This window comes from Puma concolor, chromosome D1 (assembly GCF_028749965.1).
Source record: "Puma concolor isolate L17-30 chromosome D1, mPumCon1.1.hap2, whole genome shotgun sequence".
In the NCBI taxonomy this organism is placed as follows: Eukaryota; Metazoa; Chordata; class Mammalia; order Carnivora; family Felidae; genus Puma; species Puma concolor.
This window is the reverse complement of record NC_141676.1, coordinates 43,734,978-43,751,548: the sequence shown is the minus strand read 5'-3', so window position 1 is coordinate 43,751,548 and position 16,571 is coordinate 43,734,978. Positions and strand designations below refer to the sequence as shown.

Sequence of the window (16,571 nt, the reverse complement as noted above, 5' to 3'; positions counted from 1 at the left end):
TCTCACACTTTCTAAAAGGAAAAAAAAGGAATAAAATAATCAAAAGATTTCACTTAAAGTGCTGGTAAGGATTTGGTGCCAAGAAATGTAAAAATGACAGCATCAATTACCGTGCAGAAGACGCAATGTAAGGAGAGGCTGTCTGTGCTGCAAACACAACCTAGCAACTCACTGCTACCCCACTGCTACCCCAGACACTGACATGAAGTCAGAGGCTAAGAGGAGTAATGCCAGGCAGAAAGAGAATTCAAAGGAGGAAGAGGCAGGCCAGTAGTGGGCTTCCAACACATAGCCCAAGAAAAGTGAAGAAATGCACCAGGCTCCTGGGATATAATTTAACAGAGAAGGGATGGTTTGAGACCATACACTTTACTCTGCCATCAATGTCTGTATATAAAACCATAAGACACTCTTAATTATGGAGAAGAAACTGAGGTTGCTGGAATGGGGGGTGGTGGGGGATAAATTGGTGATGGGCATTAAGGAAGACACTTTTCAGGATGAGCACTGGATGTCATATGTAAGAGATGAATCACTAGGTTCCACACTTGAAGCCAAGACTACACAGTATGTTAACTAACTTGAATGTAAATTAAAAAAAATAAAAGCTGAGTCTCAGAGAGGTGAGGTGGACTGAACATGATTGGAAGCAGTGGTGGGACGAGAACCCAGGTTCCAGCTTCCCTGGTCAGGGCTCTTTCCACATCGCTGGAGGATGGCAATTCAAGAGGAGTCCTGGCTCCAAGGAGAGGGATGAATATCTCACCCCACATTCTACAAGGTACAGTGAGATAGGTCCTACTCTTGGAGAAGCTGGGGGTGAACTGGCGCTGACATCTAGCATTTACTCCCCAGACTGTCCTGAGGGAAAGGAGTTTTTTGAAACCCTGAAGTTGGGAACTTCACTCAGGCTGTTTGGACCCCGAGTCCACTCTCCCCTCAGGCAGAGCTTGGCTCTCCCTAAGCAGGTCTGAGCCCAGCCCACTAGGTCTGCCACAGTAGGGTCAGGAATTGCTTTAAGGGGAAGAACAACCACATATCAGGCTAGGAGGAGAGGTGGGGAGTGTGTTCTATAGTTAGGAGATGGGTGCAGGGATCAATATCTGATCGGCACCATCACCAGCCTATGGAATACTTTGTACCAGTTCAAAAAAGGCACTCCTTTATTGAGATATTTTACTACCTGCCATCTGCCAGAAAAGTAAATAAATATACAAGTCTACAATGAATAGTGTATGAATGGAACATCCTAGAGTTGTATAATGCACATCCAGAACAACTGTGCAAGTCAGCCTGTGAGCTACCTTATTCCCCTCAATCTAGCTGTGCAGGTGTTGTTCCTAGAACCAATGGAGCCCAAGATATTCTAACTCCCAGGCATCCTTCATGGTGCTTCTTGCCTTCAAGTTCTCTGCCTACATGGGTACTACCTCTTATGGGCCAGACAGATTTCCTTGCTACATTCTGTGAGATTCAGAGATCACTAATCAGAAAACACTGCAAAAAACCAAAGACTTGCCTTTGCGAGAGCCCAGCCCCTTGCCAAACAGTTGAGTGAAAAATGGAATTCCCCCTGAGACTGGAGTTGACCACATCAGACAAGACCACACTCCCACTGACCTCTGCAGAAATGGAAGTGACTGCATGCGAGCCAGTTTCTGTACCTCTTCAGGTGTACATACTGAAGGTCAAGAGGGGAAAATCATGAAAAGGGATGTTCTGATTTCAAACTATGTTACAAAGCTATAGTAATCAAAGAGGTATGGTATTGGCATAAAAACAGACATATATAGACAAATGGAACAAAATAGAGAGCCCAGAAATAAACCCATGCATATATAGCCATTAATATATGATAAAGGAGGCAAGAATATACAATGGGGGAAAGGACAGTCTCTTCAATAAAGGTGCGGGGAAAAATGAACAGCCACATGCAGAAGAATGAAACTAGACCCACTTTCTCACACCATCCATAAAAAATAACTCAAAGTGGATTGCACACTTGCATGTAAGACCTGAAACCGTAAAATTCTTAGAAGAAAACATAAGCAGAAAGTTTTCTGACATAGATCTTGGGGATGATTTGTTTAATCTGACACCAGAAACAAAAGCAACAAAAGCAAAAACAAACAAGTGGGACTACATCAAACCAAAAGACGCCCTTTTTCATATGAAAAAACTAAGGCTCATAGAAAGTTAACATGTCCAAGTTCAGCCAGCTGCTAAGAGGCTGAGCTAGAATTTGGACCCATGCCTGGCTCAGTCCTAGGCTTATTTCGCCCAGTCACACCATCCCCAGCTGGGAGGGATGTGATAGGTTGTGCGATAGTACTTCCATTAATGAAAAGAGAACTCTAGCTATGGGTTCTTGTGGGTCAGACTGGACTGACAAAAGTTCACCTCACCGGTTTGTGCAGTAAAGAAAGCCAGCTGAGACCCAATTCTTTGTTTTTCTAAACTCATCTAGGGCAGGAAGGACTACTGAAGGTAAAACTGGAGAAAGAGGCAGGGTCCAGGGTTTGGCGAGCCTTTTCAAGTGTGTTTAAGAATCTGGACCTTGAGGCTCTGGGCTGATGGCTCAGAACCTGGAGCCTGTTTCTGATTCTGTGTCTCCCTCTCTCTGCCCCTCCCCCGTTCATGCTCTGTCTCTCTCTGTCCCAAAAATAAATAAACGTTGAAAAAAAAATTAAAAAAAAAAAAAAAAAGAATCTGGACCTTGATTCAAGAGTAGTGGGAGGCTGCCATCTGTCCCCCCACCGAACAGCAAGCTCCACAGGAGTGAGCACCATGTCTGTTTTAGTCACTGACACACCACCTCTAGCCCTGTGCCTGGAGAACTGTAGGAGCTTAATAGAGATTTGCTGAACTGATTATTTCATGCTAGAGGCAAAATGATCTATTTCCTGTTTCTGAAAGCCAGCTCTGGCTGAGATGTGGAGAATCGATGAGAAGAGATGAAAGTCAGAGTCTGTGAGACAGACCGCTTAGAAAGCCAGGGCCACAGTTCAGGTAAAAGTGGAGGGGGCCTGGGTGAGGTTGGCATCTGTGATGATGGGGGGAGAGTTAAAACAACCCAGGCATCGGCCCTTCATTCAACCAACTGAGGCACCTTGGCAAACACCTAAATCGACCCGCGGGTTCTTTTCTTTTTTTTTTTTAATTTTTAAAAAATGTTTATTTTTGAGCCCGAGTGGAGGAGGGGCAGAGGAAGAGAGGGAGACACAGAATCCAAAGCAGGCTCCAGGCTCCAAGCTGTCAGCACAGAGCCCAATGCAGGGCTGGAACCTGCAAACTGCGAGATCATGACGTGGGCCAAAGTTGGACGCTTAACTGACTAAGCCACCCAGGTGCCCCAAGCCTTGGTTTCTCACGCATAAAATGGGGATGATAATGAAATGTACCTCACAGGGATGTGAGAATTCAATGAGATTTGCCTGCCTAGTGCCTGGTGTTTGATCAGTGTTCAAAAATGTTAGTTTAATGTTGCAGCTGCTGTTGCTCCAAATGCAGGGTTCTGGAAGGAGCTTCTGGATTGGCCATCTTGACCTTGGGATCTCAGCATAGCTCTGCCTGCCTGACCGTGGGCCAGTCTCCCTCCTCCAGCGGTCTCAGTTCCCCTGTCTCTAAAACAAGGGGTGGGTCTCGCTGACCTGGTAGGGCCCTTACGGTACTCACATTCTGTGAATGTTAGAGCTTTTGTCAGCCCAGGCCGACAGACAAACACGCATTTACAGAAGAGGGGCAGAGACACTGTCAGCATGGAAATGTAGCACCTGCCAAATTTTTTGGTTTGGTGCCTCTGACTTAGTGCAGTTGTGTTTCATGGGAGCAAATTGGACAACAAAGAATGTTAACTGTAATATCTATTCAAGGTCTTTTATTAGCAGAACTATGAGTGAGGTGGGGGGGGGCAGATCTACACATTTCTGAAATATCTGTTTTCTTTTTTGCAAGACAGGGAACAGAATTCAAGCTTTCAAAGTGTTTATAAAGTAATCAGCATTAATTTGTTCTGTTCAGGTTTTAATTATACACTGTAGGCCATTCTGACAGGACACCACCACCGCAGAGTCTGTCAGGAGATAATTTCCCACCAGGATGACCACGCACCTCATGAATTATACATGAAACTTTGTTTCCCCGAGACTGTTTGCTAAAAGATGCTGTCAGCCTCCTGCAATCTCAAAAGATCTGCAATTGTTTTTCGATAAGTCTAATTAGCAGGAAGTAGGTGGGGAGGTGTTAAGAATGACTTCCCAGGGATGTAAGATGCTGGGGGATACTGAAAGGGTCCTTCCTCAGCCCATGACCCCAGCAGATGTGGCGCGGAGTTGGCCTCGGTGGGTGGAAGTCAGGTCGGAATATTTGCTCCCACATACCCGACAGGCAGCAAGATTTACGCTGGTTCTCCCTGAGACTGAACCCCAGCAAGCCAGCCAGAGACTCCAGACATAATTCTGTTATTCAAATGGGAGAAGAGTTTGATAGCTATGCTAATGACTTTTATCTGTGAAAACATAACTAATAGCTTGGTTTACATTTGCGTACATTTATGAGCATAATTTTAGCACATAATTTTATTGCACAATAAAACATAATGCAGCATTAGTCGGCTTCACCAAAAAAAAAAAGGGGGGATACCTTAGAGTGATCTGCACGTAAACCTTCACACCGCATTTATATGACAGTATCATTTAAAATGTTGACCCATTTGAATTAATGAAAGAGTTTCCCAGTTAACAATTAGCTGCATAAGGCCATTTCCTGTAGACATAATATTTGGGGGTGATGCTTATGATTTGCTGCATAATTCATTGCAGCATTGACTGCTAAAGATTGTTTTTCAACACTGTTATTCTTACAGTGAAACTGGACTGGATGAAGGTGATCTTTCCTACATCATGCACACAATCTTTCTTGGAGTCTCTGCTGTGTGGGTCCCATGTTAGAAAACGCAAAAATATCACACAGGCCAAAGGGATTCCTTTTGGGCTTGAGGAAGAAAGGACATTGGTGACAACACAGGGACATCCCTCTGCCCAAGAGACCTGTCTGATGGAGCAGAGCCCAGAGATAGAGCACAGGAGGCAGGAAAGGATGGGACACCCAGACTGAAAGCTGGGCTGAAAGTGACCAATATGAAACAAGGGACAGCAATGGTTGAGATGTCATGAAGGAAGAATGCTGCATGATCGCGGCTGAATGCAGCCAGTAAGAAGCAGGGAGGTTTGGCAATAGCCATGACCAAATACAGCGTGTCCTTCCAAAGTGGCCCATAGGAGAACATTGGCTGTGTTGGATGTACTGGTCAAGACTTTTGCTTGAAAAAGCAGCAACGTAAGTCACACTAGATCAAGCAAAGATGGAATTTTGGGGCTCACATCACTGAAAAACCCAGGGGTGGGTTAGCATCAAACACAGCTAAATCCAGACACTTCAAGTATATCACCAGAGAATCAACCCCCCCCCCCCACTCTCGTTTTCTACTTGGCTGGCAGCATTCTCTACTAGGGCCTCTCCTGGGGGTGGGAGAGGCTCAGGCTTAAATAATAACAACCCATGATCACAAGTGAATCCCTGCAAGAGTCATCGAGGGGTATGAGGTGCTCTGCTGGGGATCTGCACTCTCCCTGTGGTGAAGAGGTTGGGACTCTTGATCAGCCTTGTCAGAATCACAAGGAGTGGGGCACAGACTCTCCCAGAAGGGAGAGAGGCAGAGAGGCAAACAGGCAGAAGGGTAGTGGCTGGCCAGCTCTTCACCCAAGGTTGTGGTGTGAGGGACGAGAGAACATTTATCATCATCATGAGCCTTGATGGATGGGCTAGAGAAGACACTGCAGAGGAGAGTGCTGCGCAAGGCCGGAAGCACATATGGCATAAGCGACCCGGAGGAAGTGCGGCTGTTCCCTTGGGCACCAAGAGAGCTTACGGATGCTGATAGCAAATATCAGAGGCCTGCTTATCATACCTAACTCCAGAGGGGAGAGAGAGCAGAGGGTGAAGTGACAGGCCAACGACCAAATTTGGCTCAAATATCTGGCCAATACAAGGTCCCAACAGGCAGACAGAATCTAACCAGACAAGCTTCCCTGGGCTTGGTGAGCCCCACAGCTAGGTGAGCAGGTGCTAGAAACACCCCCTGCCAAGCTGCCATTGCTCTAGAGGACCGTCTACCAATAGCACAGGGATGGGGGAGTCACCTGTTAACTGCAGCCTCAAAACACAGGTACCTTTGAAAAGGTGAAGCTCAGAGGCATGTGTCTGAACCCCCTGAATATTAAAAGCTAAAGCAAACGAAATAAAGTTGAATGTAAGGATACAACAGACAAAAGAGTGGACCGGGACAACCGGGGGGCAGAGGAACATTGCGAGAGGAACAATTTTCTGAGGTAAAGAGGAAAACTGAAAGTGAGTAGAAAGGACACAGGAGATGGGGACCCCAGTATGCACATAAAACACCCTCCTAGGGCGATGCTAGAGAGGATTAGGAGACCAGCGCCCGGTGGAAAGCAGGCCAGGCTGGTGTCCTAGTGTCCTAGGACTGCCGTGACCAATTATCACTAACTGGTGTCTTAAAACAACCATGTATGCTTTCACATTCTGAGCATCCCAAACCAAGGTGTTGGCAGGGCAGTGCCCCCCTCTGGAGCCTCTAGGAGAGAATCCTTCTTTGTCTCTTCCAGCTCTGTTGGCTGTCAGCATTCCCTGTGGCTGCATACTTCCAAACTCTGACTCTGTCTTCCCATGCCTTCCCTGTCTTTTCTGGCTGTGTCTTCTCTTCCCCTGACTCTTGTAAGGACACTTGTCATTGGATTTAGGGTCCGCTGAGGTAATCAAGGATCATCTTATCTCAAGATTTTTAACTTACGTACGTCTGCAAAGACCCCTTTTCCAAATAAGCTCATATCCACAGGTTCTTGGTGGGCATAACTGTGGGGGGCCACCATTCAACCCCTATACATCAGGCCACTGGGCAGACTTGAGACCATCACAAGAGGACATCGTGGGTGTGGTGGGAGATGCTGGCTGAGAAAAGAGAGGCTGACTTCAGGCACAGCTGTCGGGAACTCCTGCCCCCCTGGGGAAACTCAGAGCCTGTGGTGGAGGCCCAGAATGGGGGAAAGAGTAAAGGTGTCTTGCGTGCATGAATGCCCCTAGGAAAGGAAATAAAATGGCCATGGGTTACAAAGAAATTTTACAGACTGAAAGTCACCCAGAAATTCCCAAGATTTATCTCTAGCCTTGCCATGTAATGTTAAATATCTATTAACCACTTAGTCAAATATTTAATATAACTTCTGGTAAAAGCATTTATTTGTATTTCAGATTTCTCAGGGGTGCTGGTAAATGACATATGCCATAAAATTAATTATCTGGCCAATCCATGAGAAATCGCAGAGAGAGAGGTGTCCACCTATATAAACAGCAAGCAAGACTATGAATGGCCACATTCACCAGATAGATGAGCGACAGAGACCTCTCTAAAACTTCCTGGTTTAATATGCCCACAGTGTCTGGGGAGACTTTAATATGCCCACTTGTACAATATCCTGCTTTGAGAGCTAAATCTAAGCTCGAGGTTGTGCCCCTGTCCTGGTCATCGCATTCCTATGACAACAACATCATCACCATGTTTAAAGAGCTCCCTTAATGCCATGAATGTGACCAGGACACTGAAAGCAGGGGAAGACAGCTGTGACATAGTGAAAAGGGTCTCTCAGACTTGAAGCCATCTCACTGTATCATCCCACAGACCCTGGTGGCAGCTACTCTTGGTCCCATTTTACAGAGAAGGAAACAGAGGCTCTGACTACCCAAGTTCCCACAGATATAATAAGTTAGCAAGGCTGAGATTTAGATCCACGTCTTTTTTGATTGCGGTATTCTTTGCACCTTGGACTTGCCTACAGCACACACACCAGTAACGATTTCGGGCTGGGCCTGTGTCCCGGTACCTAACTCAGCCTACAGCTTCAGGCCGTGGTGGGTCTGGTTGGCCTGTCCCAGGCCCGTGTAGGAAGAGGTTGCTAAGAAAGGGTCCTGTTACAAATGTCACATACAAGCAAGCCAGGAGAGGCAATACAGTTAATTACTCTTATTAAGTTGGCCGATGTCAAAAGATGAAAAACTTACAGTATTGTCCATAAATGCCGGAAGAGATAAGGGAGCCTGTGGGGCGTACAGAAAGAACGCTGCCGGAAGTCTGGGGGTGCCCCTTTCTTTCCAGGTCTGGCTCTCCAGGATTTAGGGCCAGATGTAGTTTGAAGATTGCTATCTTAATGGTGTTCTAAAAGCTCCTTTTCCCTCCCGGCTCCCAAAATTACAGAGGAGCCCAGAAACTTCCCACTGCATTGATTGTTTGGGGAACTGTGATCTGCTCCCACGCTATCTTGTCTTTACTGTGTCCTTTTTTTTCTACTGTTTACAATTTCTTGTCTTTGGTCCTTTGTCTAGTCAGCTCCTCTTCGCAATTAACCCTTTTTTATATCTCTGGGGGGATGCAGACCAGCCCTTTAGAGGCCTCTAATGACACCCACTTTGGCTCCTGCTGTGCCCCTGGAGATAATGGCCTCGAAAGCTTTCTCAGCGGCACGTGCAGACTCTCCTGCCCAGCCCTCTGTGCCCCAGCACCAGGCAAGGTTTGTATTAATAGATACTCAGTTTAGAAAAGAGACAAAGGAAGATGACTTAGCCTGTTGTGTCTGAAAGACACAGCACCATATAAGTGTCTTCCTGTCCCTGAAGCCAAAGGTTCAGTAAGCTCAAGGGTACTTCTCTGAGACCCCCTGGGAGGCACAGTTCAACCTTGATTAACTAGAGTGTTCAGGAAAGGGCAAGGGGATGGGGGAGAGGATTATAGGTAATCGTAAAGTTCCAGCTTACTGGAAAGTTAGCCAAAAATCTTCCCCACCCCTCCAATCTATATTTCAGCTTTTTTCCTGAAACACTTTATGAAATCACACGTTTCCGTATTAGAGTGAGTTGGTGAACACGGTTGTCGCTCCCGTCTTAACTTCCTGAAGGGGTAGTTGAATCTTCCTCTAAGTTCCCAGACCACTGAGTTAGACTCCGTTAGCCCGTAGCTTAGGTGATTGATTGCTCTTTGTATCCATCCTTATTCCTCTACACCTAGAGAGCAGGAATGATGTCTTATAGTCATGAACCAAAAGTAAGATGCTTTAGACCCCCTGTTTTGGCCACAAGGATGTCTGATCTCACATGTCATGGCTTCCATTTACTAATGGCCTAGCCAAGGGCACAACAAGACCATGCCATAAGGCAAAGAGATGGGAAACAAGAGAAGGTGATTTGGGCTAGCCATATAATAGACCAGCCCAGGGCCAGAAAGCCATTCTGGAACCCAAAGGGAATTACTCAGAACTTTCTCTAGGATTTGCTATTTAAAATTATTATGGAGTCTTTATCTAAATCTTAATGAATGTTATCTTAATGAATAATTAAGATATTGAATGTTTTGTAAAAATAATTAACAAAATAAAATGGATAATGGATAAAAATGGTAACATGTAGATATACACAATCTGACCCAGGAAAATTGAACTTGACAGAAATAATGTCTAGAAAAGACAACTCACCAAACCCAAGTCAATAATCAATATACTTGGTATGAATCAAAAACAGATCCATAAACCAGACCTCTATTGTAAAGTTTTCATGGAAAAGGAGTGAACAAAAATAAGCATAACTTTAGTAATCTACAGTGAAAACTGAAAAAATAAAGATTCTGTAACTATTTAATAGTTTAACAACAACAACAACAAAGTCAAGGATTTGAGTTGACCTAAGGCCTTTTGGTGCTAGAAAATAGTTTTACAATAGAAATTCATCATCATTACATAATTCTGATTTAAATAGTTATATTAAAAATGCCTGGATCAAAATGGAACACTTGAACATTCTCCACTTTGTGTATCTCCCATGCTTTGGTTAAGAACTCAGTCCGTAGAAGCCACCTCCCTGTGTAGAACCATAGGGTGGAAGAATATGCCATCATTCAAAGGAAGGGGGTAGGTCTGAACAGACTGACATAGTGGAGTGCCCATAACAGCCTTTCTAGTGTCCATTTGCTTAATTTAAAAATATGAATTCAGTCAGTGAGTGTGAGCGTAAGTCTGGGAGAAGAACAGAGATAGCACGCATATGAGACAGGGATATTATGTATACATGCACAAGAACCTGGAAAGATATGTACCAACTACTGACAAATAAGAAAAGGAGTTTTTGCTTTTAAAAACTGTTTACTTTTCTGTACTATTTAAAGTTTTCACAGCAAACAGGTATTAGTTTTGTAATTAACCCAATAAAAAATGTTTAAAATGTTAAAGGGATACAGGAATGAATGGGTGCCAAGAACTGAGAAAGGTCTGAGATTTGATCTTACTTATGAGCCAGCAAGTTAGGAGTTGGGCGGCCATTGTTCCATGGATGCTGCAGGAAGAGAAGAGACTCCAAGGGACTGGTCAGAGAATTAGCATTTGCGCATTTCCCTATGTCTCCAGTTCTCCTGAGGTAACATAAACGGGCCAGATGATATCTGCACACCCACCAGAATGCACCACATCTTACTTTTGGTACATGAATATAAGACATCGTTCCTAAGGATGGATACAAAGGTTGCTGAGGAGAGCAACCCTCGGCTTAGGAAACCCCAATCTTTTGTAAGGGACACCCACCCATCCTGCTTGACCTTGGTTCCGTCCAGAAGAAGCCATTGTCTCTGTCTAGCAAGGCTGTTAGCTGCACAAAGAGGAAGAGCAGTCATGGCCTCTACTCACCAGATCTGCAAAAATTCAAGAGACCCGTTTTCCGATGATGACTTAGTGAATAAACTTGAATCTCTCTGCATTAAGTATCATTCTAATGGGCTTCCAGACTATTTCTCTAATACCCTGATTATTAAATCTCTTGGTTCAGAGGTAAGGATGGAGAAGGAGCAAGACACTGGCTTAAAACTTCAGGGGAAAAAAGTTTCCATCTAAATATCTAAGGCTGTGTCATCCTATTTTATGCCTCTATTTTGTTTGAATGCGGAACTCACATGTGCATTCCATTCTACTTCTAAGAGCTTTAACTGTGCCAAGGATACATGGCTTATTCATGCCACAGAAATCTATAAAGGGCTTACTGTGTGCCAGATACTGTTTCAGGTAGAACCACTACATCATATTCTACATTATATCCTACATGAAGAGTGCCTTCTGGAATTGTGCAAAACTCAACAAAAGTGACCAAATCCCCTGCCTTTCTGGAGCTTACATCCCAATGTGCAGAGACAGACAACAGATTTCAAAAACGTAAGTAAAATATATAGCATGTCAGACAGTAATAACTGAGGTGGTGAAAATAAAGCTGGGAAAGGGGAGAGGAGTGGTAGTGTGGGGAGTACGTACAAAGAGGCTGGAGAGAAGGCCTTGTTGATAAGGTATCATCTGAGCAAAGACCAGAAGGAGAAGGGATAGATCTGCAGCAGTATCTGGGGTGAAAGTGTCTCAGGGAGAGGTAACAGCCTTGAGCCCGGAGCATGTCTATGTGTCAAGCATCCACAAAGAGCCCAGTGTGGCTGAAATGGAGAGAGCAAAGGATAGCAATAGCAGAGGAGGTCCGGCAGGTAGTGAGGGTCCTGCTCATTAAGTAAAGCCTAAGTGAAGATGGAGATCAATGGAGACAGCAACAAGACCATCTGGGCAGACAGGTATTGAGTTGACTCTGTCCTTTGAGCACTGAATGTCCTTGTTGAGGATGTTCAACGAGTGCATGACCAGTCGCTGGTGGGCAAAGAAAACCAGCCTATTCTTAAACTAGGCATCTCTCCTATTAGAGCAGGAAGGAAATTTGGGGAGCTATCTTCTTGCTGCCCCCAGATCATGAGTAGGAGCTCAGAAAACCACAGAGGAGAACCCATTTGCCCAAGGCCATATCAGGATTCATGGCAAGACAGCCTTAGAACTCAGGACTCTTAGAACACAGTTCAGTGATCTTTCCTCAATGACTTTCAGTCTCCTGATTGGATCCCGTGATTTGGGCCATACAATCATATGGTCAATGTCCTCACACGGTTGTTGTAAAGAGTCATTCTAACTTATCCTAACATATCACTGGGATTTAGAATCAGACACATCCAAAAGCATGGGGCAAGGAACACAGAATAACTCTTTCCAGGGACAGAAGGGGAACGTAAGCAGCAAGGAGGTAGCAGCCAAAATATGGAAGGCTATGACAATATGACACATGTTGGGGATCTTGGTCACCCAGTCTAGCTAAGGGAATCTTAGGGTGAGCCCCATGGAGACAGCAGCTGCAGGAAGAGGGAAGAATGAATTTCCAGAGGGACTTGATGAAACATGGCCCATAACCAACACAGTCTGGAACCCAAGCAACACAGACTGGGGGGAGGGTATTTTTTTGTGGAGTACGGTTGAATTCCAGCCTCTGAAGAGTGACAAACTGAGGAGCATTTGGGGACCTGGCCCTAGTCACTGATGTCAAAGCTTTAATGACTGCCATCGGCAGGAAAGTAGGAAAGGAAGACTCTAACACAGGTTTCATGGAAATAACAGCCAATCAGCTAGTTTAAGAGTTGGGTCACCATCCTAGGGTCCCTTCAAACAGGACCAGGGAATTCTGCAGGATGGGGCAAGAGCCAATGAAACATAAGATAAGACCACTCCCGAGACCCTCATCTAGGCCACAGGCTAGAGAGATCCTGAACAAAGTTGGAATATGCTTGTATAATGTCTGGCACATAATAGGTACTAAACTAATGGTGTCCTTAAACCTCACACTCTTGGAATTTTCAAAGCAGCCAAAGGCCCATTCAGTTGGAGTGCCTGAGAGTGAAGTCTAGAGAAAGATTATTTTTTTAATGTCTATTTATATTTGGGGGGGAGCGTCAGAGAGAGGGGGAGACACAGAATCCCAAGCAGAATCCATGCTGTCAGCACAGAACCCGATGCAGGGCCTGAACTCACAAACGGTGAGATATGACCTCAGCTAAAATCAAGATGCTTAACCTACTGAGCCCCCCACACGTGCCCCCACAGAAAGATTCCTTGAGGGGCCTTGGTGAACAGGCTCTGACTAGCCCTGTGTGGTTGGGAATGACCCCCATTATGAACCCTTGGCAGTTGCCAAGATTGGAAGCTGCAGCGTCTGGTGGGTGTGAGTGTGTATGTGTGCACCTGCCAAGCTCACATGATTCGTCGGAGGAGGCATTAGAAAGAAAAGGTCAGGAAGAGAGAAAGATGATGGGCCAAAAAGGGCAGAGCAGAGAGCCTTGAAGACTAGACTGAACTGAAGGCATGGGGCCCATCTACCTCATGGGAGTCCACATCCAGGCTCGAGTGGGGAAGGAAGTAGAAGGAAGCTGGGGATTCTATTCAGTCTCAGGCCAGGCAGCTGATTGTTTCTGATATGAGCCAAAGTTCTGCCAATAATCAATTGTTAGGCTTATCGTCACATTCAAAACAAACAAAAAAAAGTGTTTCCTAAATAACATCTGTTCCAGATTTCATTCAGATTTTGGGCAAGCTTTGATCCCATTATCTTTGAGCAGTTGACACCAGTAATGGGAGCTGACTGGTCTTAGTGGTGAAGCAGCTCAGAGAACTCTGGAGTCACCCCTGCTCCTTAACTCTTAAGAAAGGGCTGCTGGGCCCCTCTGGCCCCTCTGGCCAGGCCAGGAGAGAGACCGCCCGGTGGCAGGCCACCCACCCATGCTCACACACCTACCTTGGAACCCGGCCCAGTGCCTCTGCTCACATCAGCAAACCCCCCCATCCGTAGACTGGAACCACCTCCACATGCCGTTGCCCATCTCCTCTCATCTGGTCCCCCTGCCTTCTGAGAGTCTCAGGCTTGCTTGTAAACTGCTATCTGGGGCCAGGACAGCCGCAGAGTAGGAGGGTTCTGGGCTCAAATGGTGCCAGCTGTGCCTCTTACTTGCTGTAGGCACCCACCGGGAGGGATGATACTCCCAATCTTGGTTTTCTTGTCCTCAAATAAGACAGGGTAGCAAACATCTTGCGAGGGTGGATGTCTAGCCCAGCACAGGGCCAAAAGATAGTAAATGCTTAATAAGTGCAGCTTCCACTCCACCATGAGGGTGGAGGTTTTCATCTTTTATTCACTGATGCAGTCGCTGCACGTGGGGGTGGTGGGCGCCTGGCCGCAGCTCAGTGAACATTTCCTGCGGGAATGAAGGAACTGAGGGGGCGTTCTAATGAGCTGAAGCAGAAGCCCACCGCATTCAACCTCTCTCACTACCTCCTTCTGTTTTACTTACAGACTCAGCCTACAGCCCCCTTCCTATAAAGAAGCCCAAAACTTCTCAAATATTGTTTTCCCTCCTTCCCTCCTGAAAAGCCAAACTCCTTCATCAAAGGGTTCTGGCTTTCTGCCTCCTGTCCCTGCACACTCACCCGCCTTGAGGTGTATGGCGTTATGGTCCTGTGACGACATATGGGGAACCCAAAGCCTAGAGGAGGGAGTAGCACGCTCAGAGAATAGGGAAGCTGGGATTGGAACCCAGTTCAATCAGGCTCTGGTGCTTCTCCCTTTCACCTCTGTCCTGTCCTCCTGCCCTGCAGTACTCGGGGGACTCCCAGGATGTGCTGGTCCCTAGCTCCACACCCTCTGCCCCTCGAGGGAGGCAGCCACACCTGCCGGACCCCCTTCTCTAAGCCTCTGCACCTGCGGCTCCCATGGCCTGTCTCTCCCATGCAGGGAGATCAGGGGCATTTCAATAATGATTAGCTACATCTCTTCTCCCTCTGAGTTATAGTCAATTAACAACTAGGATGCTGGAGTCAGGTGGATGGTGTGAATAGTTTGGATAATTCAGTAAATATCCGCTCCCCTCTCAGCTCATTGGAGAGGGCAGAGCAGATTTCCCCGGCCTGCCGAGGTTCGGCTTGGTTACATGACTGGCTTTGGCCAGAGGAATATTTGCAAAAGTGACCCAAGAAGAGACCTTCATGTACTGAGCAGTTTGGCTGCGGTCTTGTGCCTCTGCCATCACCATGGCTCTTGCCCTGAAGGAAGAAAAGATACAGAGGGCAGATGTGAACCCACCCTACAGCCCTAAGACCGACCCCAGTGAGATCAGCCAACACCCAGATGACCCACAGACACAGGGGGAAGAAGAACGTGTTGTTTTAAACCACTGTTACAAGGATTGTAGCTTTATTACAGCAACAAATGAGAAATATAAATGGAGATCCAAAAACAAAATTTCTAACCAACAAGGCTGACTGGATAATCCTGACATCTTCCCCCACAGCCACACCTGTCTCTGGCCACTCTCATCACCCATTACTGTGTCGGGAGAGGTGGCACAGGGCCAAACACACCCAAACCTGCAACCAGCAGCCATGCAAGATGCTGTGCATTTGGATTCCAAGGTAACTGAAGGCTCGGACCCCTTCCATTTCCACCTATGTTCCTAAAAAGCTCTGGGAAATGTGACCCTTTGCTTCCATGACTTGGTGTTGCCAAGGCCACAGCATCAGGGCTGGGACTGAAGGTCAAGGTGGGGGTCCTGCTGCCCTGAGGCTGGGCTGACCCTGGCACCTCCCCTGGGTGACTCTTTCTGATAACTTCCCCTTTTTCGGATGCTTCTTGCCCTGATTCCTGGATTTCAACATGACTTGTGATCATTCAACTTTCAACTGAGAGGTAAAACATGGACGGAAAAAAAGCAAATCACTAAGGGCCCTACTTTTTGTTTCTAGTACAGTGAGGTTTTTCTGTAAAAGCAATACAAAGGACCTCTCTTATATGGCAATGAGCTGTGGTGACATGGTCAGGTACGTGCTCTCTGGCACCAAGCAGGTGGCCCAGCCTCTCTGAGCTCCTCCACAATGCAGGAGTGGTGAAGTTTCCTTGCCTTCCCCACAGAGTCACTGTAAGCTGCAAATGACATAAAGTCGAGATGTGGAAACACTTGGAAAATCATCACACCTGCAAATGCAAAACAGTAAAAGCGGTTCTACCTCCGGCAACCTTGGTCTCATTTTCAAAGTCAACATATTTACATAAAATTTCACTGGACTGCATTTCTTTAACAAGAATGTCTGTCCTGTTCTTCATTCTTTCTAAATGAACTGGTGTCTCTCTTCTTGGCATGTTCAAAAAGAACACAGGCTTAGGAGACAGAGAGATGTGGGTTGAAATCCTGGTTGAAATAGTAATAAGCTGTGTGACCACGGGAAGCCAAGTAATTTCATTGAGGCTAAATTTTCTCATCTGTAGAATGGGTGTAACAATAAACGTCCCTTCAGATTGCTGGGATGGTCAAAATGGACATTGTTATCAGTGGTACCTTATGAACTGAAAAGTGATACGTAGATGTCAGATGTCACTAGTATTGTCCTTCAAGCATCTGTGGAGACCTATCATGGGCTTGATGATCAGGCAGTTTGGGAGCAACTTCTGCTATTTTCCCATGAGCCTTGCTTTCCCTTCCTCCAGGCACCTTTTACACTCAGAAAGCTCCACCTCTGTCCTCAGCAGTGGTGGCTGAAAGGAGAAAGCTGCAGGAAAGGGAGGCCTGG

At 46.1% G+C, this 16,571-nt stretch overlaps 1 long non-coding RNA gene across 1 annotated transcript in view; it reads right to left on the bottom strand.

The window, feature by feature from the left end:
- Positions 1-16,571, bottom strand: part of LOC147576624 (uncharacterized) — a 153,594-nt gene that overhangs the window by 96,627 nt on the left and 40,396 nt on the right. The window lies entirely within an intron of this gene.